This window comes from Corvus brachyrhynchos, unplaced genomic scaffold (assembly GCF_000691975.1).
Source record: "Corvus brachyrhynchos isolate BGI_N302 unplaced genomic scaffold, ASM69197v1 scaffold595, whole genome shotgun sequence".
Classification (NCBI taxonomy): domain Eukaryota; kingdom Metazoa; phylum Chordata; class Aves; order Passeriformes; family Corvidae; genus Corvus; species Corvus brachyrhynchos.
The window spans coordinates 424,680-451,859 of NW_008238373.1; the positions used below are offsets into that span (position 1 = coordinate 424,680).

At 37.5% G+C, this 27,180-nt stretch overlaps 1 protein-coding gene and 1 long non-coding RNA gene across 4 annotated transcripts in view; one reads left to right on the forward strand and one right to left on the reverse strand.

The window, feature by feature from the left end:
* The window catches only part of SASH1 (SAM and SH3 domain containing 1), a 538,649-nt gene that overhangs the window by 172,800 nt on the left and 338,669 nt on the right, over positions 1–27,180 (forward strand). The window lies entirely within an intron of this gene.
* LOC108447170 lies at positions 8,788–10,513 on the reverse strand. The gene is made up of 2 exons (XR_001862580.1): positions 10,374–10,513; positions 8,788–9,094 (listed from the first exon to the last, which is right to left on the reverse strand). It is a non-coding gene; the product is annotated as an uncharacterized LOC108447170 (long non-coding RNA).

Below are 27,180 nucleotides of genomic sequence, written 5' to 3' on the forward strand. Positions count from 1 at the left end.
TGCAAAGCAGCTTAAAACCCACAGAATGGCTGTCAAGGGATCAGAGTGGCAAACTGGTAAGGCTAGGAGGAGGGGAGTGAGGATGAAGAGGAACTTAGACTGGTCTCATGATACATGTAATACATGGCAGACATTTTTGGGTCCTTCAGACTTGGCAGATTTTTGGCTAATACTGTGAGAACATTATAAATTGTGAATAGGATTTGCATGGGCATTGTGTAAAATTTTCCCTGGTTGTGTGGGAGGATTGGCTGTTGAGCACCCAGGCAGTGAGCTGGGCCACCCAGCTGATTGCTGGGTCTCCAGTCCGTAGAGTCCAGTCCATACAGTCCAGTCCAGTGCAGTGTGCTCTTAGGACAATCCCACTACTGCAATAGACACCTGCTGGAGGTGAGATGTAACTTTTTAACTTGCTACTATAAGCAGCAAGAAGAGCAGCCTATGTAGTTAAATTCAGCTCCACTAACAGTCACAGGCATAGAAAACATGGTGAGTGGTTCCCAATTCATTCTTTGGCTTACAGAGTCTTTGACCTGGGAGTGTGTTGTATGGAAAGGAAAGGAGCTCTTTGCCTTCTCATAAAAGTTGCAGGTTGTCTCAGCATGCTGTAAAAATTATTAAGAAAATTGTGAAGGAAGACATTATCTCTATGGCGAGTGCTTTAATTGTGATGCTTCAGGAGGGGAGGATTTGCAGCAACAGCTTGAGACCTTTCTCATTTTCTATGTTAGATTGCACAAAATGGATATAATATTATAGTTAATACATTTTTGTGAAGATCTAAAGACTGCAAGGTCTTGAGATGTTCTAAATGTCTATTGCTTTGTAAAGCAGTGGAGAACTTATTGCAAAAACTTTTTAATGAAGATGCTTGCTAATTTTTACATGTTAACAAAAAGCTACCACTTCTTCTTACTAAGTGCCACTGTAGGAATTGACAAGTTTGCTCCTAAGACTCCACTTTAAGCCATTGTCATGCTGAATACATAACAATGTCTGGGCTGGTTGCCTCCCAAAACCACTTTGACAGCAAAACAAGTACCCCTTCTATTCTGTGCCATAGCAGTGGAAAATAAACATCTGGCTGTTTCTTCAGAAAATGTAAAGTGCAACATCTGAGAGAGTGTCTATATGCAAGAACATTATTTTTTCAGAGAAATAGTGCTTTATCTAAGGAAAGAATAGACAAAAAAACTTCAAAATCACAGCGTACAGCATTAACATCTGGTTTAAAGTGTGTTAAGAGCCAACAACTCAATGTCAATTTGGTCTGACTTTACGGTATTACTTGCTTGATTATGGCTCTCACTGGGGGAGCTGAGCATTTCGATATCATCCAAAGCCCCTGAGAACAATTCAAACCAGCTGGTATTCTCTATATTACATAATTACAAAGCACGCGCCGCCGTTTGGCAGACTGAAGAGGCACTGGGGGCCCACTTCTCAAAATATTTACAGCCTTTTATTCTTCTCTAAACAATCATTTGCATAGTAAAAGTGATATACAGCACACAAACGTGGGTTTACTTTATTTTCACTTTCTCAAACTTACCTGGAAGTGGCTGTGTGTGGCATTTCAGGAAAAGCTTCCTGTTGACTTGGTCAGTGAAAGATGGTGAATCTCTCAAAGAAAACCTGAAATATGTATAAATATTTTGCCTATGGAAAGCATATAGTGAAATTTCTGCCCTGGAAGTGGAGAAGTTAAGAAACTAGGAGAAGCTGCTGCACATGAGCAAGCTGATCATGATAGGGTTGCTAATGTGTAGATGAGATGCAGTGGCTGCATCTTGTTAAGAGATGTGTGTGTGTGCATCTTTAAGTAACATATTTTTGATTATGAGATTGTTTTTTTTTCCCATGGTCAAGTTGCTAAAATTCTGTTTTATCCAAAGTGAACAAAAAGCTGTGGAAGTTTTCAATAGCTGAGATGCTGGGGGAAAAAATAAAGGGGAAAAAAAAGAAAAAAATCTGTTGGAATTTCTATCCTTATGTATCAGTCTGACACATTTAAAGTTGCAAAGGGGAAGGAGAATGTCTAATGGTTAACTGTCTGTTTTCTCACTACCACACCAAGAAAATACATATATTTCTTGTACATACACAACTTTTAAATTACAAACCTCTGTCTGATCTTTGCACCCACAACTTCCCATCATGCTATGGAGGCATCTCACATTGTAGCTAAATTCCTTTAAAGCCCCAAATTCTTTTCAAGTTTTCTCTTATTAAATTCACATTGCTACAAGTGAATCATATATAGCAATGTTAAACTATTGATTAATGAAAGTTTAAAGGTTTTTGTGCAGTGTAGTACAAGTTTTTTTTTCTCTTTTGTAATGGCTTTAATGAAGAGATCATTAAAAATTATATTGCATTTAGTGCTAAATCCAAGATCCCTTGTCTTTTTATCCACAAAACTTAAAATCTGATTTGAACCAAACCTTTAGATCTTATTAAATGGTTTTGGGGAGGAAAAAATACCAGCTGAAAGTGAGCATAGGCAAATTATTAGAGACACTATAGGGAGCCTGGTATTTACATACTGTCCAGGATCTGAATGGTGAATCATTGATATGAACAGATATGATTAGCTGTAAATCTCTACAACCCTGTGGGGGGTGTTATCATTCAATTTCCACACAGCAAGGGTTACTGAAACTAATTTTTGGTGCCTGTTTGTTTCCCACTTTCAAGATGTTTTATTGCATTGCATAATTTGGACTACAAGTGAAGGTATTGTGAGTGCAGAAGCAGAATGAGAAATGTAGTGGCATTCTGAGTGGGCCACTGTAAGTGGCTTGCTGAGCACAGTGACACAGTGTGGCAGGTGCACACCACAAACCTTACTGAATGCTGAACTATATTTTGCTGTCTGGTCCACTGCAGAATTTGACTGAATGCCGGTGAGTTTCACAGCCAACTTCCTAACGCAGGGCAAATAAAGGATGCTGCTGTCACATGGAACAATGAGAGGACACAATGTCGTATTAAATTACCAGAATAAGCAGACCATTGGATCACCCATTGAACTATTTTTGAATTTAGGCATACCACCAGAGTGTCTGCCACAGGAGATGCTAGAAAATTTATTTTAAGCCTGCTGAGCAGCTGGAGATGAATTTGTGTGAGAAAATACCTGACTGCATTTTAATGTATGCTGTTTTCAAGTGCTGCATGAATGCTCTAATAGGAAACCATACCACCAACTGTTGGTTTATAATTCCACTTGTCCTTTGACTCTCATTCTTTATGATTCTGCTGGTTTTACCTTGCAAGCTTTCCTGAGCAGATACATCATCACAGAGGAAAAAGGTGAATTATAGGGAAAAAAAGGTTCACTTATGACAAAAGTGATCAATTAGCCAACAAAAAAACCACTCTGCAGAACCACATACTTACAAACGAGGAAGATTTGCTTGGGAATTTGAAGCCTGGGATGGGCAGCCTTTTCTGGAGTGAGCATGAAATAGAGAAGTTCAGGATCTTGCAAGGCTTCAACAAGGTAAAAAGAAGGATCACAACACTGTGCTTCAAGAGAACAGGCTCTTACATGTTGATGGATCTTCTTGGAATAACACCATGAGAATATGGCCCTGGAGAGAAGATGGGTCCAGGAGAGCAGGTTGATTTTCCAGAATCTCCACTTTCAAGCTTGGTAGTGGTCCAGTCTCATATGCAGGAGGTGAGGCAATGTTAGCAAGAAACCTGTGTGGATGAACAAGGAAGTTGTGACAGAAGCCAGATATAATAAAAGAAGGTAGCAGCCAAGAGGTGGAAACGGGTGGATGACTGAGCAGGGATATAGAGACATCATCAAGTGCACAAATCCATCTGATTTAGGAAAGCCAAAACCATGTAAAAAATCGATGCTGGTATAGCTTACCTAAAGGCTTATCTCTGGGGTCTCACAGACTAATTTCTGTTGAGAAGGGGATCTGTTTATCCTGGAATATGTTATCCTAATAATAGCCACAAAGCACAGAAGGAAACACGGATATTTATTTATTTATTTATTTATTGCCCCTAAATAAATGAAGTAACAAGTACACGATTGACCTCTTTATGAGAAAAATCCAGTGTGTTTGTGAAGAACTGCAGCCTATGGGAAGGACTCACACTGGAGGAGTCTGTGCAGGACTATCTCCTGTGGGAGGGACCCCATGCTGTAGCCGGGCAAGGGCTCCTCTTTCTGAGAAGAAAGCAACAGCATTAATAATATGTGGTGAACTGATTGTAACCCTCAGTCTCCTTTCCAGTGTGGCAGTACAAAAAGAAAGAAAAGAAAGCTCTGTGCAAGCCCTGCTCAGCAATAAAAAAAATCTCTGTATTATCAGCACTGTGTTCTGCACAAATCCAGAACAAAGTTTTATACTAGCCACTGTGAAGAAAATTAACTCTACCCCAGCCAAAACCAGCACACCTCCATTACCCATCTGCCTACATTGCTGTGGGGGAGGAGGTAGAGAGCCAGCAATAAAGCTGAGAACCTGGCACCTAGCCAGGACCAAACCACCACACAGTGTAAGAACATTTAATAATGGAAGTCTGATTTCTACTAGTAAGATGCCTTGAAGAAGGGTGCACATCGTTTTCTAACCAGGCAATGGATCCTTCCATGTTGCTGCTAGAAGGTTGTTGTGGATTGAACACTCACCTTCCTGAATGGGGCTGTGATCTGAGCAGCAAAGTATCGGCTTTGCCTTTCACCCTGACACTTCAGATTGTAGAAGATTAAATGCCTGTAGATTAAAAAAGGATGTTAGACAAGAGTCCTATTTAAAACAGGTTTCTGTCTACTTGCTTGTAGGTTTTGCTCAACAGTCAGTGTGGCTTTCAAACTGACACACTTTCTCTTCGTCACATTTCCAAAATAGTACTCCTTTGCATTCTGACTCCTTTTAACACTTCTGCTCCTTCTCAGCTACATTAATATAGGTGTGACACCTGGTTCCACCCTGCCTAATTATGTTGTCGTTTACGGAAACTGGAAAGGGCAGTGGTAGCTGGAACCCTGCCTGTCTTGGTACAGATAAACCTTACTAGTAGTTAGTGAAGGCTCACTGAAAATTCCATTAATTACATACAAGTATTTTTGTCTCTACAAATCTAAGATACTTTACAGTCTATTCTGTGTTCTAATTACTTCTGAAACAGAAACTTCAATGAAAAGTAGCCATAATTTTCTTTAGTGATACAGACAGAGTAGATAATGAGTTCATGTAGAACAGACAACATACCTCTCCAAACTTAGGTAAAATAGTATTTCTGTTTTGTTCTTTGCTAAGTTTAAATCCATTTTTTAGCTAGAAGATTCAATAATGTGTGTTGCTACTACATCATTTCATTATATTTAATGATTGCATTCAATGCTATTATTAAAGTGCAACAAAAAGAACAGTATTGTGAAAAAGCAACAATATCCCCTATGACAGCTCAAATCAGTAAGTAACCCTTATTCTGTTGAAAATATACATCGTATCCTGATACGATTAACATTAATTCTGTTGAACAGACTTTTCACCTGTTATGGGAGAATAGGCCTTTCACAGACGGTTCAATTTGTCCTCCTGGCTTTAATAATTATATTTATTGGGTACTAATTTTTTTCCTTTGTAAAAATATGCATAATAATTTTTGTGTGTATGTATATTAAGTTGAATTGCCTAATTTCTCAGTTCTGTAAAACTGCACTTTAAAAGTCTGTGCATCTTGCAACAGGAAAAGAAGTTATTTTGTGCACAACTAGTGTTAAGATGCTCAAGGTGGATAATGCAGCTTGTGTTCTTCTGAATAGTATTTGTGCAACCTTTAAAATGTTTGGTATGCCATTGTATTAAATCATGATTGAAACCTTATTTGCTGAAAGTTTCTAAGAAACACTACTTTAAAATTTGTCTTAAGCCATTGAAAGTGATATCTCTTTAAAATGCATGTCAGCTAGCATTTCACTACTTGAAAAAAGAAAAAGAACCTAAAGCTTAATGAAGCAAATGCATCAATTAGATAATTAGCTTAAAAAGCAAAAGGGAATTTCATGTCACTTTTAGTTACTGAACCTTAGGATGTCTTACTAATTTACACATTAGATTTTTCTCATAAAGAGGTCAATCATGCACTTGTTACTTCACTTACGAAGATGGTAAAAATAGAAGACATGAAAAAGGAAATTTTTAAAACCTGGAGAATTGTGCCTACGGTGAACAAATAGTTTGCTCTAAAGTAGGTCATATATATGAAATTTAAATGTTAATTAATAAAATCACACTTAATTCAGTTGCGGGAAGAACTTAAGTAAGAATAGTGCACAGAGAGAGTATTATATCTTGAATGCTATGTTGCAGAACTGATCATTTTTATAGCAGAACATTGTAGTTTCCCTCTCTTAGAAGCTGATTAGGGAGGCAGTTTCCAGCCTTTCTTTCTCTGTCTCTGTTTTATGGGATGCAAACATGATTTCCCTGTCATGACTTTGCTTACTGCTGGGTGAGGCAAGTGAAAAGGGTTCCTGCAACGGTGTGCTGCTTTTTTAAGCTGATGTTACCTCCTTTAAAGCAGTCAATAATTCATATCCTTTACTAAAAAGCACCTAATACCTCCCCTTCCTGTGAAATAGATATGCTGGTTTTTTGATGGGTGACGGTTGTCCTTTTTCATACACAATATTTTTCAGCTTCAGTGTTCTAAGAAACTCATGCAAGACTATGTTGGAAATGAAGCAAATAAATTTTTTCAGTTTCATCTATTTCGTAGTACTATCATGTAACCCAGGAAGGGCCAAAGAAAGAAGCATCAGTATGGAAATGTGGTATTTTTAAAATGAAATTACTGAGAAACGTTGCTTATCTTCCTGACTTCTTCTTGCAGACCTTTGATACACTCCTTAACTAGTGTGTCCTTAATTTTCATGAGGATTTTATAATCAAGCACTCTTATCTGTGCTGATACAGTGCTTGATGCTGTCATTGGAAACTTCTTTTGGATCACACTTGTGTAACTTCTAGACTTTAGTTGCTGCTTTCTCACATTGATTAATATCCAAGGAAAATAGCTAATGAAAGAGAATTTACCTAGTCAAAATCCTGACCTTGAATTGTGATACTTTGTATGCAACATCTACTCTTGGAAACTGATTGATAACTGACTTTTCTTTAAAAACCTAGGTCTTACCTATTTTTCTAAGGAAGGGATTTTCAGAGGTTTGCTAATTCTTCTAGGTTCTGTTAAAATCCCAGATTAAGTCTTGATTCATTTGGCTGTTGACTGCACAGTTCTTTTTCCATTATACTGTTAGGCTCTAAGTTCAAATAAATTAAATTGTGATTTTGTGGCTATCTTTCTTAGAGGTACTTGTAAGGGCTTTTAAAATTCAATTTATAACAATTCTCAAAGCTTAACTCTAACTCAAAATTGTAAATTCCTCAGACTGACGAAAAAACTGAGTCACAGGAAAAGCTTACCATGAGGCTGTTCTGTAAGTCAGTTTTCTGTACGTAAGGTGCCAACCTGGCTGTTTTTGGGATGTATCTGCACAGCCACTCTAAGCCAACTCAGGGCTTCTGTGCCACAGCAGAGAAGCAATAGAAAAGCAAGAATTTGCTTGACTGTATCAAATTTCTGTATGAACACTTGTAAGCCTATTTGCAACCAAATCACAGTTTTTGACAATAAATCCTTGTAAAATAGACCAATATGCTTCAAAAGTCAGTTTGTAGTTCCATATATCGTGAGGCAGTGTGCTTGAATCAAGGTCACTCAGATGCTACCAGTCTATTTCAGTTCCCCATTTTACCTTTGCTTTCACCTCTTTTCCCTCCTTCATTTTCTACATCATGATTCGCCTACAGAACAGAAAGCTCGAGCACACTCTGTAAGCCTGCACAGCTGCTGCTCGGCCTCCCTTTTGCCTAGGGACCTCTCCTCTCCACACCTGCTTTTACTGTACTGCCAATCTGCATAGGCCAACAGGCACGAAAGTGGCTGGAACATGCTTGAAGAAGTTCAGTTAAGCTTTTCTAATAATTTCTTTCCTTCTTCCCAGTTTCTCTTTATTTGTGCCAGATTGGCTTTACCTGCAATCTTACTAGCCCTAGAAATGGCTTTTATCTAAGCAACGTTGCTGAGTGTGTCTAATTTCTCACCCCATTGGCCTGCCAGCTCCAATGGACTGGCTAAATAGTGGTGGACCTTCAACACCAAAGGACAAGAGGGCAATATTTTCCTGCACAGCTATAAAACCACTTCATCAAAGCTTTAAGAATTGTGGAATTTTACTGTACTTGCATGCATGATATCATCTGAACATTTCATAATATTAGTACTAAAAAGTAAGAATCATGATACTGCAAATTCTGTGATACTCTGAAAATATTTAGGTTACATTTTAAGAGTTGGGGGTATCTGTCTTTCCTCACTAACACTGTTGTCCTCTAGACCATCTTGGTGTCACTGTGGACATGAGGCCACTCCTCTGGGAGATTTTTGTGTTCTGTTACCAGCTCTTTTCCTGCAGCTTATGAGTGCTTTCTCATCAGTGATCCCCCAGCTTCTCTCCAGGTCTATCCAGCAGCCCCTGACCCCACACCTGGCATTTTGCTGGTACAAGTTCCTTTTTCTGGTGTGCACAAGCCATGCTTCCAGTAGTCCTCATGCTGGGCTCAGCTTGGGATAGGTTTGGCATAACAAAATGTAATGGCATAGCAAAGGGCCAGGCCACATACAGGACGACAGAATGAGACACAGGTCAGGTACCAGTTCCACAGTAACATTAATATGTAACGTCCTTGATAATAGTAACAGGTTTCTGTTTATTGCTGTTCCAGGAAGAGGCTTCAAGCGACTGAGTTCATTCCTGACCCATTGTCTATTACATGTATCCTCCTTATCTTCCCAGAATGATGAGTTATCTTGAAAGTGGAAGTATTTCAGGGAAAAAGGATATTAGAGGAGTTCATCAACTGAACAATCTTATTTAATATTCTCTTTAATGACCTTGACTCACAAATGAAATGTACTGATATAATGGAGATGGGGTCAATCTCAATGCAGAGGAGGACTTGAATAACAAGTAGGATGAACTGGGTAATATGAAGAGCTGAAATGAATAAAAATAGATGGATTTTAATAGTACAAGAGACAAAGCCGTGTATCAGAAGCAAATAATAATTTCTTCTATATTCTGAGCACTCATAATTTAAATAAAATAGACTTAAGTGCATTAAGCATTCATAGGATGTTTATGAAATACTGATGAGATTTTGCTGTGCAAAACATGCAATAACAAAAAAATATGATAAGGTATTTCTAGTCCTTGTACTGAGTAGTATCAACTATTTAAAATGTTGATGGAGTTCCTTCTGAAATGCCATGAACGTGTGCGTCTTCAAAAAGGATAAAAATTATATTGAAATCACTGTAAATAAGGACTAAGATTGCAAGTTATCAAGGAAATTATGTTTGTTAAGAACAAACAGGTGTCAGCCAGTTGAGTATCGTGTTTAAGTTTCTTTGTAACAGGAGAGTTTGCATGGTATTGCCTCTCCCAGCTTCCCTCTTCTTCAGAGGATCTGAGTCTCCCTGGTTTGGGAAAAACAATGTTTATGTCCTGGAGTTTCATGATGTCATTCTAAAAAGAAGCTTGCTCTTCTGTGTTAGTTCCTCTGAGTTGAATTTTGCCATAGTACAGGCTGATTCAAGGCAATACCTTTCTGTCCACTTGGGTTTTTTTTCCCTAGCTGCAACAAGTGTTTGGATTATGACTGAAAATGCATAAGCATGTTGATAATGATAACATCTATGTACAGTGACAGAATCTTTCAGCTGAAGACACCTTTCAAATTTTTCATAATGTTTGATTCTCAAATTCCCACTGTTCTCTTTCTGAGAATTTCCAAGTATTTGCTCTCAAGGAACTCTAATTACTTTGATAGTTACCAGATATAATGTTGGTTATTTTTTAAGTTCTCATTAAAGACCATTTCAAAGACTTCAGAAAACAGGCATCTAATTATTACAAGTGCCTCCATCTGAACAAAAAAAGGTTCGTGGTTTTACTAGATCCAATAGGATTCATCAGAATGAGAGTCCCTAGACAGTTCTCAGAAAGGTAATAATTCAGTTACTATCAGAGTTTTAATAGATACCAATTCAGTTTCCACAAGCACTTTTCTATCGCTCTCCTAGATATTCATACCTTAGGTTTCAGGACAAGAAACTGAGGGATTTACCTTAGAGACAACAAGTATTATTACATTTCTCAGTCAGCATCAGAAAATACACACATTTTTTTGCTGACCTTTATTGTGCTTCAGAAAGGACAAGATGTCCAAACTCAGCTGAGGTATACCTTTGTGTTCCTGTACTTTTAAACATACCCATATCCTACTTTTCTGAAGTTTTTGGGCTTGAGCAGAAGAAACATTCTTTTCCCAGCATGTTCCATTTTTTCAGATTCTTAAACTCTGCAAGAAAAAATACTGAGAATTACAGCAGGAAAATACTGTATTTAATAATTTGACTCTCATTATTCCCTGAACCCTCGATAATTTTACAGATGGGAGACTTATTTTGAAAACAAATTTCTTTTCCAACATTTCCTATTAACAATTACAGTGGGCCCATAGAGTTGGCGTGTATTGACAGCTTACGCATCTGGAATCCTTATGCGTGCATTTTTCCTTTGCATGCTCTGGCTCTCAGGTCAAAAGCAGTATTCTCCATCCTCTAAGTTTGGTTGGAATTTAAAAAAAAAAAAAAATCTACCTGTGTCTGTTCTACAATTTTCCCAACTGGACTAGTTGGCTGCAACTTTGGTTGACACAACCAAATTAATGCAACAGTTACTACTAAAGAGGAAAAGTGCGGCTAGCAGGTACTGCTAACCACTGTCCACTACTTTCAATCTGTATACCTAAAATATTTCTGAATGCATGTAATGCTTCATGAAAGTTACCCCTGCTCCCTTAAAGACCAGGGCCACTTCTTGGGCAAAGAATGTTCCAATGCCTTCAGTTTGCTGCTTGGCTTCTCTGTTTTCAGTGCATTTTTACTTAGCACTTAAAGGGAAGAGAAGAAGAAAAATACAAGTTATTCAATAAATGGTATTATTGTATCCTCACAATCTGTGTCTCCCTGTCTCTGTTCTCTCAGATTTCTCCACTAGTTCTTTCTTGCCTTAAGCATTCACTATCTTCCCAACTGAGCAGAAGTTATCTGCTGCTGGGACTGTCATTGAGTTCTGGATGCCTATCTGATTTCAGCTATTTAAAATAGGCAAAATGCTCTTTCTGCCTCTGCTTTCAGAAAAAAAAGCAGACACTCATATGAGTCTTACTGTTCTACTAAGTTGATATATAAGAATTTCATTCCCTTTTAAAGCACAGTCAAAATATTTAAACATACAATGCTAAAATATTCAGTCATGTTTAAAGATATTCAAAAGAGAAGAAATAAAAAAAGAAACCAAAAGACCCTCCACCAAAAAACCCCACCAAACCAACCAAAAAGTCCATCCTTTTCCCTCATTTCTATTTTTTACTCCAAGATATACAGTATGACCTACTATACAGGATCATAGAACACATTAGTGAAGGAAATACCTTTCCTTGTTCTGTATGCTTTCTAACAGGAGAATATCTAGAACAATTTGTTAAACAATTATTAAAAATACTCCAGATATATAGTCAGCTGAAGGAAAAAATCAAAGGAGAATGAAATGAGTCCCATAGGAAGACCTAATTAGCAAAACATGAGGTGTTCATATATTAAAAATACAGGTACTGTCTGGTACTCTGCTTTGAATGAAAGTTTGATGTTTGTTAGGATTTTCACAGGCTGCTCTAGATTATCTAATAGGGGAAGTTGCTGAAGTATGAGAAATGTGTAATGTGTCTTCTCCCAGTAAGAGCTGTTCCCAGCAAGTAGTGGTGACCGAATGTGTGACAGAAAATAAAGGAATTTCTTCACTTAGATGGTATAAAATCTGATGGGCAAAAAGAACTGATTTTTTTTTTTTTTTACTGTAGTTCTCTTTGCATCAAGCATATCTGGGAATTTTGAGTCCCTCTCCTAACTTTAAAAAACATACAGCCCCAATAGTTGTTACTCACTGAGAATGTATCAGATGATCTACTGCCATTTTAATTAACTCTACTTTTCTCCTTTATTTTTTCATAGGTTTAATACCCCACTCACAAACAGTTTTTAACTCAAAATACTCCCTTGTAGCTATTCCACCTTCAGGTAGATGATTACCTGGAATGATTACCACCTATGACTGCCAGTTCCAATGAAGAAAATATTGGGTGGGGTTTTTTTCTTCTTTCTCTTGCATGCTGCTCCAAAAGACACTGACGCCTGGTATTTTAGCCTTTACACACAACAGTTGCCATGGGAATCTGAAAGTTTACCCCCAGGCCCTTTACAAAAGTGCACCTTCCTTGTGGCAAAGGTGTTTCTATGGTAACATTTTACTGGAGGCCATAGAATTTACACAGGATGTGCCATAATGCTTCTTTTGCACATTATCTCTCTTAAATATGTCAATATAGGTTTAGCTATGTTAAGGCAGGAAGCAGTGAGAAGAAATGTTTCCCTTGCTGACTAGACTCTCTAGGAGTTACTGAACACAATTCATCAGAATTTTACTTTACTCCATGTTTTTATACTGTGCTCTTTCATTTTTTTTTTCAATGGAGTGTCCTGTTTTTCAGTGGTAGTCACTGTATGAATAATATGGGCTGATTGTATTATCTTCAAAGTACATACTGTATCAGTGTCGTTTCTAGTTCTTTAATTGACCCAATAAGACTTTTGATTTCCAAGAAGATGTCATTGATGTTTTTCAACTTCCTAGGATGTTTTGGTGTTTGTAAGGAAGTTGCTATCTGTAGTAAATGCACAAGACTGAGGGGTTAAATATGGGGGTTTATTGTTTCTTTTCATTCACTATAGATCATTGTCACCTCTGATAATGGCTTTCACCTTAAAAAATGAGATGACACTTCCTAAATTAAAATGGTCCATGTTTTCTCGTGGAGAGTCATCCATTGATGTCAGCTTCCATTTACAGCAGAGTCTGAGCAAGCAGCAGCATTCTTGCCTTGTAATAAATAATTTTGGGTTATCATCATTGTTTTATTACTGTGCTATCAGTCTTTATTCCTATCCATCAGTGAAGGGGTTCTTACTGTTGCCAGGTATTTGGGCCCATTTTGTTTCACTGCCTGTTTTAAAACGCTGGTCCTGGCTTTGCATCAGCTGTTGCTTTGCTTTAACTACTGGGACCGGCTACAATCTGGGTTATTATTAATGTCCATCATTCTCTGCTGGCAAGGTACAAACAAAGGTTTCAGCCAACACCGTGCTACTTTAACAGGGGTCTTAATTAGATCTTCTTCCTTGGCCAGGGGAAGGTGGAGAAGAGAAAATGAGATGAGCTAACAGAATTAGGACAAATAAAAGCATTTTGTGGATGCATTTCTGACAAATTAGCTCAGACTGCAAATAGAGATTGATCTGTTTGGGTGAAATGAATTGGTTTTCAGGAATGTAAGGATCAGACATTTCAAGTTTAAGGTGAGGGAAGGACACCAATGTTTAGAACCAAGGTTAGCTTTTTTCTGGCATTAACCCTAAACTGAAAATTCTGTCTAAAGTTAGCACTGTGGAATCTTCTTCCATAAAAAGTCTTCTTGGGTAAGGAGCAGCTGTTCTCACATAGAAGCTGGATAAAATGCAAATTCTGAAAGTGAGAAACAAACTGAGTCACACCCTATAGAATACCTTAAATGCCTGCCACCTTAAACATTCTGCCAAAACAGAGGAGGGTGCCAGCATCCCTTGTGCTGTCTTGCCCAGAACACTGCAGTGTCTTACTCGCTCCTGGTGCACTTGGACTTACATCCACTTGAGATGAGTTTGCTCAAACTAAATACACTGGGTTGTTTGCCAGTGTATGATTAATGCTAATTTTTATCTTTGTCATGAAGAAGCAAAAAGAGGGAAGAGGAAATTTTTTCTATCTGACCTATTGGCATCTAGAGTATTTAATTCAGACAGCATTACTTTATTTGCTTTATAACATAGGCGTCATACAATTAAAAGCTTTAGATGTGAAAAATTCATGCACACATGACTTTATCTGGCATTAAATCTTCTACTTGGAATAATTAGCAATTCAATACAATAGGAAGCCATATTTTCAGTAGGGGCTCAGAAAGGAATCTTAAATTATTCAGATACTTTTTAATAGGCATTCATTGCCACACGTAAGTTAGGTGACTGTGCACAATTTGATCTCTATTGTACCGTTTGGTGCTCAGTTTCAGACTGACTCCAAACTGGAACATTTGTTTACTTAGCTAGATTTCTTAGAAATGTGTTTTGCCAAGAGTTTAAGCAAGCCAAATATTTACAGCTGCTATTTGCTAGGGATTCTTCCTAGGGGAAAATCTGCCAGAACCCAAAAGTTAAAGCATTAAGCCAGTTTATGGGAAAGGGGATGAGAAATGCTCTGTGATGCTACCTGTCCCCTCTCCTCTTCGGTTAATTTCCATCCATGTATCTTTATGTCTCTGAAATAAATAATTTCTGTCTTCCAAATAATCAGTGGAACTCTTTTGTAATTGAATTGTGCCCAGCCAAATGAAGTCACTTAATTCTAGTATCTTGGCCAAATCAAATTAATTAATGCTGGCCTCCACTCCTTCCTCAGGTCTTCTCTGCTGTTACATGAAACTGCACCCTGGATATTGTAGCAGGCCTTCAGGGCGCCATTTATTTCTCTTTACTTAAGCCTGCTGCCCCCTCTTCTCAGCAGTTCAGAAACTATTTAATACTGCATTTCTGTGCCCAGGAAGAAGGATGAGGCACAAAGGTTAGTATAAACCTTGTTCTCATCTTGTAGACTGTGAGAATATAATTGCTACCTCACTTCTTTATTCTTCTCTTCCTTTAATTTCTATCTCTAGCAGCATCTGTATTGCTGATTTGAGGTTTTTTGGTGTGGTTTTTCTTTTTTTTTTTTAATTGATTTTGTCTTCCTACCCGCACTTTGTTGCTCTTGGCGTGCAGCTCACTGATGGAAGACAGATCATGTGAAAGGATAACAAGGCTTTTTTTTTTTTTTTTTTTTTTCCATGACTTTCAGGAAAAAGATATTTTGATATTTTGTTTAGAGGGTTTTTTTGTGGTGTTACAAGACAATGATAAAGTTAAATAAGGAGGTGATACAAAATCTACAATTTGACATGCAGGTAGTTCTCCCTTGAGCTTTCGTAGCTCCATCTGTGCCCTATGAGCTGAGAAGTTTTACAGAAATGGAGGGAGAGAGGGCCTGGTGATAAGTCAGATTCCTGTCCTTTTTTTCCCTTGGTCAGCACAGGTTTCCTTATCCCTTGAAGTACCAGATGAGAGCTGTCATATTTGTCCTGTCATAGGTGGGGAACTGGCGCAGGGAGGCATTCCTTTACCTAAGGAAAAGGGAGGATGTAGAGAGGGTACCACAAGTGCTGTGGGCTGCAGCCTTCACTAGGGATCTTAACCTTTCCTGCAGGATCTGATTTGAAGTAAGGGTCCGATTTAAAGCAGAAAAATGAGCTTCCTGTCTTTTCTCACTGTCTCTAACATCCTTGAAAATTTTTGTAATATTTTCATTTAATCCATGTGGAATTTTGGTGAGAAAGTTCAAACAGTATCACCTTGGATATCACTGAGAGCCGTGCTAACCTAAGTAACAGTCCAATAATGAACCTTTTCTTGTGGCATCAGTATTTGCTCCAAAATTAAAGTAGAAGTTTCCATTATGTTTGATTTTATATCCTTCAGTGAAATCTAAGAATTCCCATCAGCTTCAAAATGGGTTAGATTTCCTGCAGGACTGAGAATTTTTCTCTTCATTTCTTCCTCTCAAAAAGGAATTATATAATATTTACCTGAAGGTGATATTCATTAAGAAGAGGAGGATGTGTATTCTTTTGTATCTAAACAAGAAAGAATAAAATAAAAAGTGGGATTTCAGATAGACTGACATGGGAGAATGAGGATTTTTCTTGATAAATACTTACTACGTTTTTTGCGTTTTGTAATAGTAACTTATAAAAATTTGCTGTAATAAAGATTTTAACTCATTAATTGATTAGAGTTACACTATAAGTTGATGGAAGATTTTTCCATCAGTACATTTTATGGTAACTATGCTGTCCTTTCTAGTCCTCATTTATGTAAAATAAGGGAGTGATGATGTGTGTGTTTGTTTTCAACAATTACTTGCTAGTTGGGGTGAATATGGATATACTCATATATACCTAGTAGCTTGGCAAACCTAATAATAAGACTTTCAGTACTCTCATGGTAGCATTCCTTTGACAAGTTAGGTAGAAAGTAGCCCCTAAACCTGCTATTAATGCAATTACCTTGAAATCCCTCTAGATGGAAAGAGAATTAAATCCAAGGCCCTTAGCTTCCTGGGAAAATTATCTAGCCAATAGGTTGAGACTTGATTCCACCCTTCTCCTTCCAGGACCTAAAGCCAGGTAATTAAGCACAGCTCAAAATGTGGAGCTTTCCATATTTCTTGCACTGTTACCTGGGGAGAGTCTGGCTGGGGGGTGTCTGTCACCCCTCCTGGCCAACAATTACAGTGCCTCTTGCAATAAGATGTGTGGACTCCAGTAATACAGCACTCAGTTATGGTGTGGGTGTCCTGTGCAGCTCTGTTACATGAAGCTCTAGCAGTACATCCTGTGAACTCAGTTATGACTGACACAAGATTTTGAAAGAATTGTTGTGACTGTTATTGCAGTGTCTTAACTAGAAGCCAAGGTAGGAAAAACCATTTTTGCTCTATAGGAGCAGAATAATTTAAAAACATATGATTGAACAGAATTTATTATTCTTCATTGTACCAGATTCTTGTCTTAATGAATTTTGGCAGTAGGATCTAATTAAAGTAAATAGTAGTAAATGGTGACAGTAATACATGGAAGCATGTCAAATAAAGAAATAGGTATCTTGAGAGACTTTACTGAATGTGTTTCATAGCCTGTTCAAGCTGAAGTAATGTTTAGTGCTGTATTTTGCATGTTGTGTAGCAACTTGTTATTTTAGGAGGCTTTTTGGGTTTTGGGGGTGTTTTGGGTGTTTTGGTGATGGTTAGCTATTTTTGTACAGTCACACTAAGTCTAAACCAAAGCTTTACTTGTCATATATTTTTTTTCCCAGTAAAACAACAATATGGCCTGCCCCTATTATTGAAATTTAGCTGGCTAGGTTGTCTTAGCTGTCATTTTCTTTTGGAAAATACAGATTTCATGTTCTAATGCTTGGTACCATGACGCTGATCTCTTTATGTAAAGACATATGGTGTGGGTGCACTGTAATCTACTGAAATAGAAGTAATTCTTTTAGAATTGCAGTCCTTGGAAATGTTCTCTTGATTTTCTAAGTTAATCTGGAGTGGAGGCTGACTATGTTATAAGGAATCATATTGCCAAACCTAATATCTTCAAATTGCAGTTCAGTGTTTTCTGTCTGTATGTGTTGGGGTCACTTCAGATTAGCACACCTGTAGGCAGAAGATGTCTTGTGAAAAACATGTTTAGTTCAAAGGAGAGTTGAAGATTTCGGACTGGTTCTTCTAGGAGGAGCTGTCATGTCATCTAATGCACCAGTTCAACCTAGCCCTTATTAAAGGTTAGTAAGCACAGAGAGGCAACTACCATTTTATCCCAATATTTAAAGTCAACAATTTCAATAATGTAAAAAAAAGTAAAAGTAAATCTTTCTTGTATTTTAGTCTTTTACAAGGTAATTTGAACAAAATCCCATCCTAGTTTCTTTCTGTGATTTTGGCCTTCAGTTATATAATACTGTGCTTCCAAAAAAAAAAATAGAAAAATCAGGAGGTTAGGATGGGAAAGGACTGTTGGGTTGTCTTTGTTATCTCAAACATAGTGAGCACACTGGGTAGGAAGCAGCATCGAGTAGCAAGGATTCAGGAATTTTTTTTTTTTTCAACATTATTAACTTTGATTCTCCATAAATTCCATGTGCCTCAGGGGCCTGCTGTCTTGGACAGAGGTTAGCCAGTAACTGCTAACCTTGTCTGCATTACTATTGATTCTGCACTGTTAAAAAGACAACTTTCTAAATAAAAATTGTGTCACAGACCATTGCAAAGTGTTTACCAAAGCAAGAGTAAAAAAATGCCTAAAATGTTCCCTTGTTCTCCTCCTTAAACAGTGGGATTAATTTTAAGTAAATGCAGATGCTTTCCGTGTGCCTTATGATAAACATTGTAATTGAATATGGTGTTCTTTGATGAGCAGTAGAAGTTTTTAGATGTTTCTTCGTACTTACTGGTTAAATATCAAATCTTATATCATTAAGGAAAGACAGGAGAGAAGAATGATGGACGTCCTTTAGACCTGGTAATTCCTTCAGTTTAGCCTTGTGGAGAGAATGCTGGAGAAGGTTTCCGTTTCCCAAGGGCAACCAAGCTTTCACTTCTGTCACTCATTGAAGAGTAAAGCTGGTCAGCCAGCAGGGGCTTTCTGCGGTGTCTCAGCCAGGGTGACCTGGATAAAGGTGGAAGGTGACAGGCACTGGGAAGCCCAGTCCCAGAGCTGATGAAAAGAGGGGCTTTCCCACTGATACAATGGCAAGGAGTTTAAGCCATGATACCAAGAGATGCTGAGTTGAAGGCAAGGCAATAGTTTGCCTTCCAGCCATTTTGTTTAGGTTTTGTCATTCTGCAGTTTTGAATTTCTTTAGCTGCAATTATCTTTTCCTAGTAATTCTTCCGATTAAAAAGAAAAAAAAGTCTTAAGAACTGCAAATCATCAGTTAAAGACTGCAAATACTTGGTGTCTTTACAGGTGCTGGAAAGAAAGAGGGAGACAGTTGTATCCCAGGGCTCCTGCTGACTTGAAATTATGTCAGGCTTTTCTTCAGTCACTCTCTGGTTTGCACAATTAACTTGAAATTCAAACCTTCCTGACTGAAAAGGGTAGCAGGGGCAGGCAGGGAGATGGTAATGGTCTATTGTGTCTCTATTCAAGCCACATTCGAGTTGCTCTTTACATTACATGTGCTGTAGTATGTTGTGTCCTTTTACCCAGTCTACTGCTAGGAATCCCAAATGAAAAATTCCTTCCTACAATTTCCTTAATTTCATCATACTTTCATCTTTGTCTCTTTCTACAAGCACCTTTAGTATACTCTATCCAGTCTACAGGTTGCTTTTATACCATTTCAAATAATTTTAAAATACTGTTTTGCTGAAAGAGCTGGGTTGCTTGTTTACATTTAAATAGTTAAAGTTTTATCCTGGTCTCCAGATGTTTATTGGTGATACTGAAAGTACATAGAACTGCTGAAGCAATGTATCGAGGTAGAACTCGGACAGCTGTAACCATTTTTCCTGTGGCATCCCCCACAAGTCACAGAGTGGTGAATGAAATCCTCTGGTCCAACATCCACCAGCACATAATCACCTGTCCTGCTTTTCATTTACATGGATGCATCTACTGTGACAACTCCTCTTTACCCATTACTGGATAGAGGAGCATGAGGAATGAGGTTTTCATCTGAGTGAGTCCCAAGATCACTGACAGCAAACTTTGCCTCATGAACAAACTAGTTCCAACACTTAAAATAAATATCGTGAATGCTCACATATTTTCTGTAATGGCAAATGGTAAAGTTAAGAGTCGTTTCATAAGCTGCTTCATAGTAATTTATTTGCACATCACAGTTTCTGCTGTGCATTTTTCTCAGCTGTGTAGTAAGAGCAATGTGTATGGAGTGGCTTGAGCAACAATGTTAGGGGAGAAATGGGATGGAGAAAGCTCAAGGGAATCAGTACATCATCTTTCTACAGGAAAATGATGTTGCAGTAGTAGTGATATTGTTTTTACTGAAAGCTATTCTAAATAAATTGAATATTCCACTAGAGGAAACGGAAAGCAAATTTGTTTTGACTTTACTACATACTAATAGACACTGTATTTTCAGTGGTGTGAAAGGAAACCTTTGCTAGAGCCAAAGGAACAATATATTTCTATTGTAAGAAATAGCCTTAAAAAGCAAAAAAAACCCCACCCATGCCATACCTTTCTTTTGCTTTAAACAAACAAAATTTCTTTAATGAGGAAATGGAGGGAAAAAAGTAATTCGACAACTAATCATTATGCCCTTGCCTTGGTAAACATATATTTTTCTCAGTTTAGCTACATTACATAATAAAACATTCTGGTTTCAGCAAATGTGTTTTCTGCTGAGTGTTGTGAAATTTAATAGAGAAGTAATGTCTTATTGATGCTTAGTTTTTGTGACCTTTTCCGTCTTGTATTAGTGACATATTGGTCCTCTGTCTCCAGTACTATGGGATTCTAATGGATAGTATAGAATGGGTCAGATAATGAAAGTCCCTGGTACATTAACTTTCAATTTCATGAATGTCTGAATACTGCCTGCAAGATGAATAACAGGCATTTCCTTCCTTTTGCATTTTAACATTTATGACCTGGTTATGATTTTTTTTGGACTGTGTTACCTCGCAACAGGTCCTATGTTATCATATTAAACTGTGTACTTCTGCTTTTTGCAAAGATCAGATGTAATTTGCAGAGAGAGGGAGATAATGTCCAAATTCTGCTAAATGAGATAGTCTAATGCCCATGTTTTTATTAGCAAAGGCAATTTTTTTTTTCCAAAATTTATGTTCCTTGTTTAATAAGGTCTCACTCAGATGGTTTAGAAAAGCAGTTAGACTTCGATAGTGCTTGGTCTGTAACCGAAAAAAAAATCAGCAATCACTGTTCTAAGCAGCATTTGAGCCTCGTAGGGCTGTAATAGTAGGCATGACATACGGAATCCAACCAAGGATAGGGATTGACCAGTATTTATAGGATATATGCAACTCTGTATGGGATACAATATTGCACATATAATGTGCATATTATATTGTATATATGATATAATGGGAAGCTGGAAGTATTTCCAGTGTTTAAATAAATAAATAAATAAGCAAATAAATAAATAACTGTTAATGGTAGGACTGAAGGTACAGCAGGTGGGAACTCAATCTTCCACCTCTTCATAATTTATTAATATAGCAGTTAGCCTTTATGCAAAGTGCATAAGAACTGACCTGAAACTTTCTAGGTTGGATTTTTAGATAATGTTTTAGAAGGTGTTACCTTGTATCTCAGAGCAGCATCTTTGTTGCTTTCAAGAGGCCCCTGAAATGTCAAGTTCTCTAGAAATGGGTACCAGATGCTAAATAACATCAGCATAACATATTCAGAATCTTTCTGTCAGAAGCACTGTACAATACTTTCAGGGGATGAGAACAAGATAAAGTTCACACTCCACAGGAGAGTTCAGCTGCATTTACTCTACTTCCATTTAGCCACATCTGGAAACTGGAAGCAAAGTTATTAGTGTCAGTACTTGTTTCATCCATCGAGACTGATGGATATAGATGAATAGGGTGGTTAACAAGATCAGAATATAGTCCATGCACAATGTCTAAATACAAATTAGGCTAGATTTCTTCATTAAAGCGAAATCTCTGGGTTCTGTTCCAGATAAAATGAAGTAAGATTGGAACTAGTGAGAAAAAGATGTTTTTCCCATGTCAAGAAGGAAGAAAATCCACAAACATCATAGATTTAGGTGAGATTTTCTAGAGGGAGGTAATGAAACATGATTCTGAAAGCAGGGTAGGTTACATCAGAATGCTTTATTGTTTTGTGGCTGCAACAGCTGAGTCAGTTCGCAGTGCATCTTGGAGACAAATAGTATGTCAACGATTTTTCAGTTCCCAGCATTAACTCTATTTATGATCACAAGAATTCAAAACATTCTGGAGCTGGATTGAATCTGCTGCCTAGGAGCCCATTCTTTCTCTGAAACTGTTTTATGTTGGAGCAATTCAGAAATGAGCAGCAGTGTGAAAGTAAAAGAGATTTTGTGGAACCAATCATAAAACTCCTGTGGTTATGTAGGCACTTTATAACTAATTAACGGTTTGACAGACATTCTTATTTTACACCTAAAATTTTAAGGAAAAAAAAATATTTGTTGTTTTGTTTTTTTTTTTTAAGCAGCCCATATTGATATTTTTACTTTTTCCAAAGGTGTAATTTAAAGGCCAACTAGAATTTAATAATGCAGTATAAATACCAAATAAATGACATATTTTAGCAAAAAAAGGAAAAAAGGAAATTCTCTTAGGCTGTATGTAGGAATACCAAATTTTAACTGCAAAGTAAGAATTGCAAAGTAACTTCTGTGTTGTACCTTTTCATTTGAAAAGTTTCAAAGGTGCCTGTTTAAAATAAGTATTCTGGGAGGAAGGATTCCTCAGTATGGTTCCAGCTCCCTGTCATTAGCAGTCCCATCTGTTGCAAGAACAAAGAACATGGGACTTAGGGAACAGCTGCTGATTATTCAGATGCTCTGTCTTTTACAGGGGTTCTGTCTTGAAGTAAAACATGAGCATGTGTGCACATGGGGCATCTTTTACCTGGGTTTAGAGGATTGCTTCAGCTTTGGTAAAAAACAGTTGCAAAGACTGTGTCTGAAGCACTGTGTAGCATTTAAAAGATCCTACCTGACAGGCCGTAAAAGCCTGTTCATATATCTGGCATGTGTAATAGGCTGTCTCATACAGTAACCTGTTATAAATAGCTACCTAACTGCTTTTCTGGTTAATTCGGGTCAGCAACCAACGGGAAAGCTGATGTTCAGAGGGTTGGTGCATGTCTGCAAAACATGTCTCAAGTTCCATCCAGGTCTAGTTGCTTTGGAAAGACCACAGTTGTGCTTGTGTGGTTCCTGCGATCCCTTTCAGGACAAACCTGACTGTCACTGTAGTTGATGACACTGCCAAAAGCAGGTGTAATGGTACTTGGCCAGAGGTAAATTCTACACAGTACAGATGCCATCTACTTCCCTAGTTAAAAAGGATGGCCTGCCATATTCAGTGTGAAGGAGAGCAAATCTGTGATACAAGGGAGAGACAGCAGATCAAGCTGCCAGCTGGAATGAACTTGATTTACGTGCATTATAAAAATAACTGGATTGCATCAGTTGGTCTTGGTCTATTCTTAAAATTTAATTTATTGTAATGCACAAACAAAAAGGTACTTAAAGTCATTGTTTCAAACTGCAGGCATAAAACATTACGCAACATGTTTTTCCCAGATATAAGAAAGAATCAATAGAATCAAAATTAGATAATCTGCAGTTTAATTTTGTTACTTTTAATGCAGATACAATAGAACCAAAGAAGAGATACGCTTTGGGGCAGAGATGAATATCCAGATCTTTAAAATGAACAAAATAAATCTGGTAAAATTAATATAATAGGCAGCCTTAAAATGTTTTCAACAAAGGCATGGTACTCTGTATGCATTACATGACACATTTATGATTCAGATTCAGACAAATATTATAAGGTCACATTTTCAGTTTAAATAGGAGGTTTAATTTTTGTTGTGCTACACACAGATCTGAGTGATTTTATGACTGGGAAGTGACTTTTACTGTTCATCATCTTACCATGGGTGATCATCATAGCTTTTTTTTTTTAATGAAGGGAGTGACTTCTCTCTTTGTGGAGTGAACACTGTTTAATAGCCTTGTGAAAGTCAGAGAGGAAGCACAATGGGGTATTCCTGTACCAGCACATTTACACAGATCCTAAACAGAAGACCTCTGTGCTTGAGGAGGGGGGAGTTTGTAAATAACATTTTGTAAATAAACGTGTCCTACTAAGAAAATGTCCCAGCTTAGGGCTGCACTAGGGTCTCTTTAAGTGAGAAGCCGCTCTGGAAAACTCCTGACTCTGGGCCTGTGAAGCAAAGCATCTACAACAGTAAAATTTCAGTTATCAGCAGTTCAACTTCCTATTAGATCTTACCAAAAGTACATCCTGTTGGTGTGGTCCTGCTGCAGCCTTGCTAAGAAGTGCTTCTCTGAAAAGGTATGGGGGGGCTGTTCTGCAGAAATATGTGTGACCTAGGGCAGAGGCTGGAACAGTGCAGTGCAAACAACACAACTGGTATCTCTTAGGAAGGATTAAGAAATTTGTTACAACAGGAGAATTCCCATTAGCAAAAGAGGCTTGGTAACTCTTCTAGAGAAAAAATGTAACTAAGTATATTCAGGGTGAAGCTCCGGGAGACCAACGTGCTTGGGGAGAGCAAGCTCAGGGGATGTGCTTCAGCAGGGAAGAACTGATTTCAGTTTCCAGTGATTAAGCTACAGCCTGATGAATTATTGGTAGTAAATTCATCAAGTTCCATTTGAAAACTAATTATAATGGTTGCCTCTCTTGCTTATGCAGACTAGTAATTTCATTTTAATTCTCGAATTAAATTTATTTATATACTCAGTTTTTCTTGTGCCAACATGACCAGCTAGCTTTGACGTCTTTTGCTCTTCCCTAATGTTTGTGGGTCTCTCTGGTTCCTTATGTTGTTGTCTGTCCAGTTTAGTTTCTCATCTGGCAAAATTTTTGTTGACATAAACTTGTGTGCACATACCCCGACTCACCAAAAAAAACCCCAGAACATTATAATTAACTCCTGTACTCTTACCCCTTAAAATTAAGTCTTTTTTCCCATTTAACCCTACTTAACCTTTTTGAAAATATACTGCCCAGTGCTAGGAAGTGAGGCTGAAAACCTCTCCTCTCATAAAGCAATATAGAATGCTAATCTTTGAACATATTCCTCCTGCCCAATTCCATCACAGCAGGACACATTAAATGGGGAAATGACATTTAACTTTCATTCATGAGAACTGGGAAAAATGCAACTAGGAAACTCTGTGACAGTTATCATACTCCTCTCATTTTGTTGGAAAGTTCCCTTTAATCCATATTAGCATCTTACACTAATTGAGAAGGAGGTAAAAAATTACCCCACGGAACATTCAAAGTCTGATGATGCAGTGACATACAAAGATTTTTCTCTTATGAGTAGTTAACTGATAATTTAATCTTTGCCAGAGCCTGAAATTGTGTATTTATTTCTAGGCTTTTTTTGAAGACTTAAGTGAAAGATGTGATGGTCATATCCTAGAGATACAGTGCCAGAGAATTAACAGTGAATGTATAATCGATATTTCTAGCATCAGTTGATTTATGTCAGTAATTACTTCTGAACCCATAATGCTGACTGTTGCCAAAATAGCCTTCTCCCTGTAGTGTAAAATACTAGCTGTGCCAAGGGATTCCTTATTTATCTCAATAAATTAAGTATAATACTGATAACTCTAAACAAGTGTTTATATTCTATGGCACCTTTGACACTGACCTGAGAGTAATTCATTCAGAAGTTTACTTGGCATGAATTAGTAAAGAATATAGTAGTTCCAGTCAGAGTCAGACAGCAAAACCCATGGGCTGAGTCAGCCTGGGCAATGCTGATGTAGAATATATAGTTGAAAGATAACAAGTCAGCTCTCCTGAAAACTTGCACAGATAAGCTAAGAAGCAGCAGTCTAAGTTGTATTGCTGGGAAACTTGTTACACAATAAATTACAGCTTATGGAAGTTGAAATGCGGTACTGAGTTTCTCCAGATTAGTAGTTCATAACTGTGAAAAAAAGAGGCCTGCAAATTTACCAGTTTATTGTGGCTCTGCCTATGTAAAGAGCCCTTCTGAAAACAGGAGGCTTTACTTGCTCACTACATTATAGTTTTTCAAGGTGTAAAGTGTTGCAAATTCCATCAAAATTCATAGGACTGGCATCACAGATTTTCCGTAGCTTCAATGTATATTCAACTCCTTTCAAAAATAAATTCACAGAAACTGTGGCTGTATTTCCTGTAATTGAGGAGCAGTATTGAAGAACAGTAGTTGGTACAATTACCATTCAGTTTGGTCCATCTTAGAATATTTACAGAGTGGCCGCAGCTTTATACCCGACTTGGCTGTAATCATGTTAATTATCACAGCAATAATTCATCTCTTGAACCACTTGATTATTTGAGTGTTCACCCATTGCTTAAATGTGTTCTTTTTTTTGTGATAGACACCCTCCTTTCCTGGCTCTTTATTTTTTCTGATAAAATCACCAAGACTATAAAGGAACAAAAACCTTAAAACCTCATCTTTTTAAACGGAAAAGAACACTAAAACCATGGCCTCTGATTAGGCGTGATGGCAAAGGCCGTATGTAGTGCTCTCAGTGCTACAAAACACTAGAGCTTAAAATGCTTAATGGAAGTTGCTAGACTTTCTTTTTCTAGCATTATTTAATATTGACCAAAGATTTTGATGCTTTCAGATGTATTGTTCGAATTAGCAGTTTAGTTTGCACATTTGAAGCTAAGCGTAAGTGTAAGAAAGGTCTTTTACCGCAAAAGTTACCAAAGATACAGAAAACATTTTTATAGCAGAAATCCTCTGGTTAGAAATGCTTGTCCCTTATGTGTTTCCCCCATTTCTCTGAGTTAATGAACTATGAACCAATATCCTTTGATAGGTCACATCTACTGAAGTTAACAGGAGAAGGAAATGCATATGGATGTAGTGAGCTTCTGTCATTCAGCCTTTAAGTTCTGATTGGTAATGCTATAGTCAGCCCTTCTGCAGTCAAGAACTGAATTAAAAACCTTCATATTAACTTACATTATTAATACTTCAAAAAGGTAACTGGAAAAAAAAAGTGCTGACAAAAGGTGGTTTTTTGAGTTATCTTATAAAAGCACTGAATCTTTTCTTTTTGTCAGAAAATAAATGTCAATATTTTAATTACCACAAACTGTGGTTTCACCTGAGAGAAGCAGAGCCATGTCTCTACGGTGCTAGCAAATAAGTAGGAGAGATAACACTGCAACCTAATTTTAAGATTCTTTTCAATTCTATTTTGTATAGATATAACCTATTCATTATAGGAAAAAACCGCAGCAAAACTACCAAAAAAACCCCAGCACAACAACAACAACCACCCCTCAAACCAAAACACCTTTAATAGCTCCAGAAAGGTTGAAGCAGTAGAAAAACAGCCCTCTTTCTATGATGCTTCCCTTTGTGACAGACACAGCTTTTAACAACCTTTCCCTCACCGTCAGAAGCATTTCTGTGAAGGCTGCAGCTAGATGTGTGTTCCAGCTACAGCTGAGATCAGCAGGTTCTGCTGCCATGGCTATTATGTAAGACT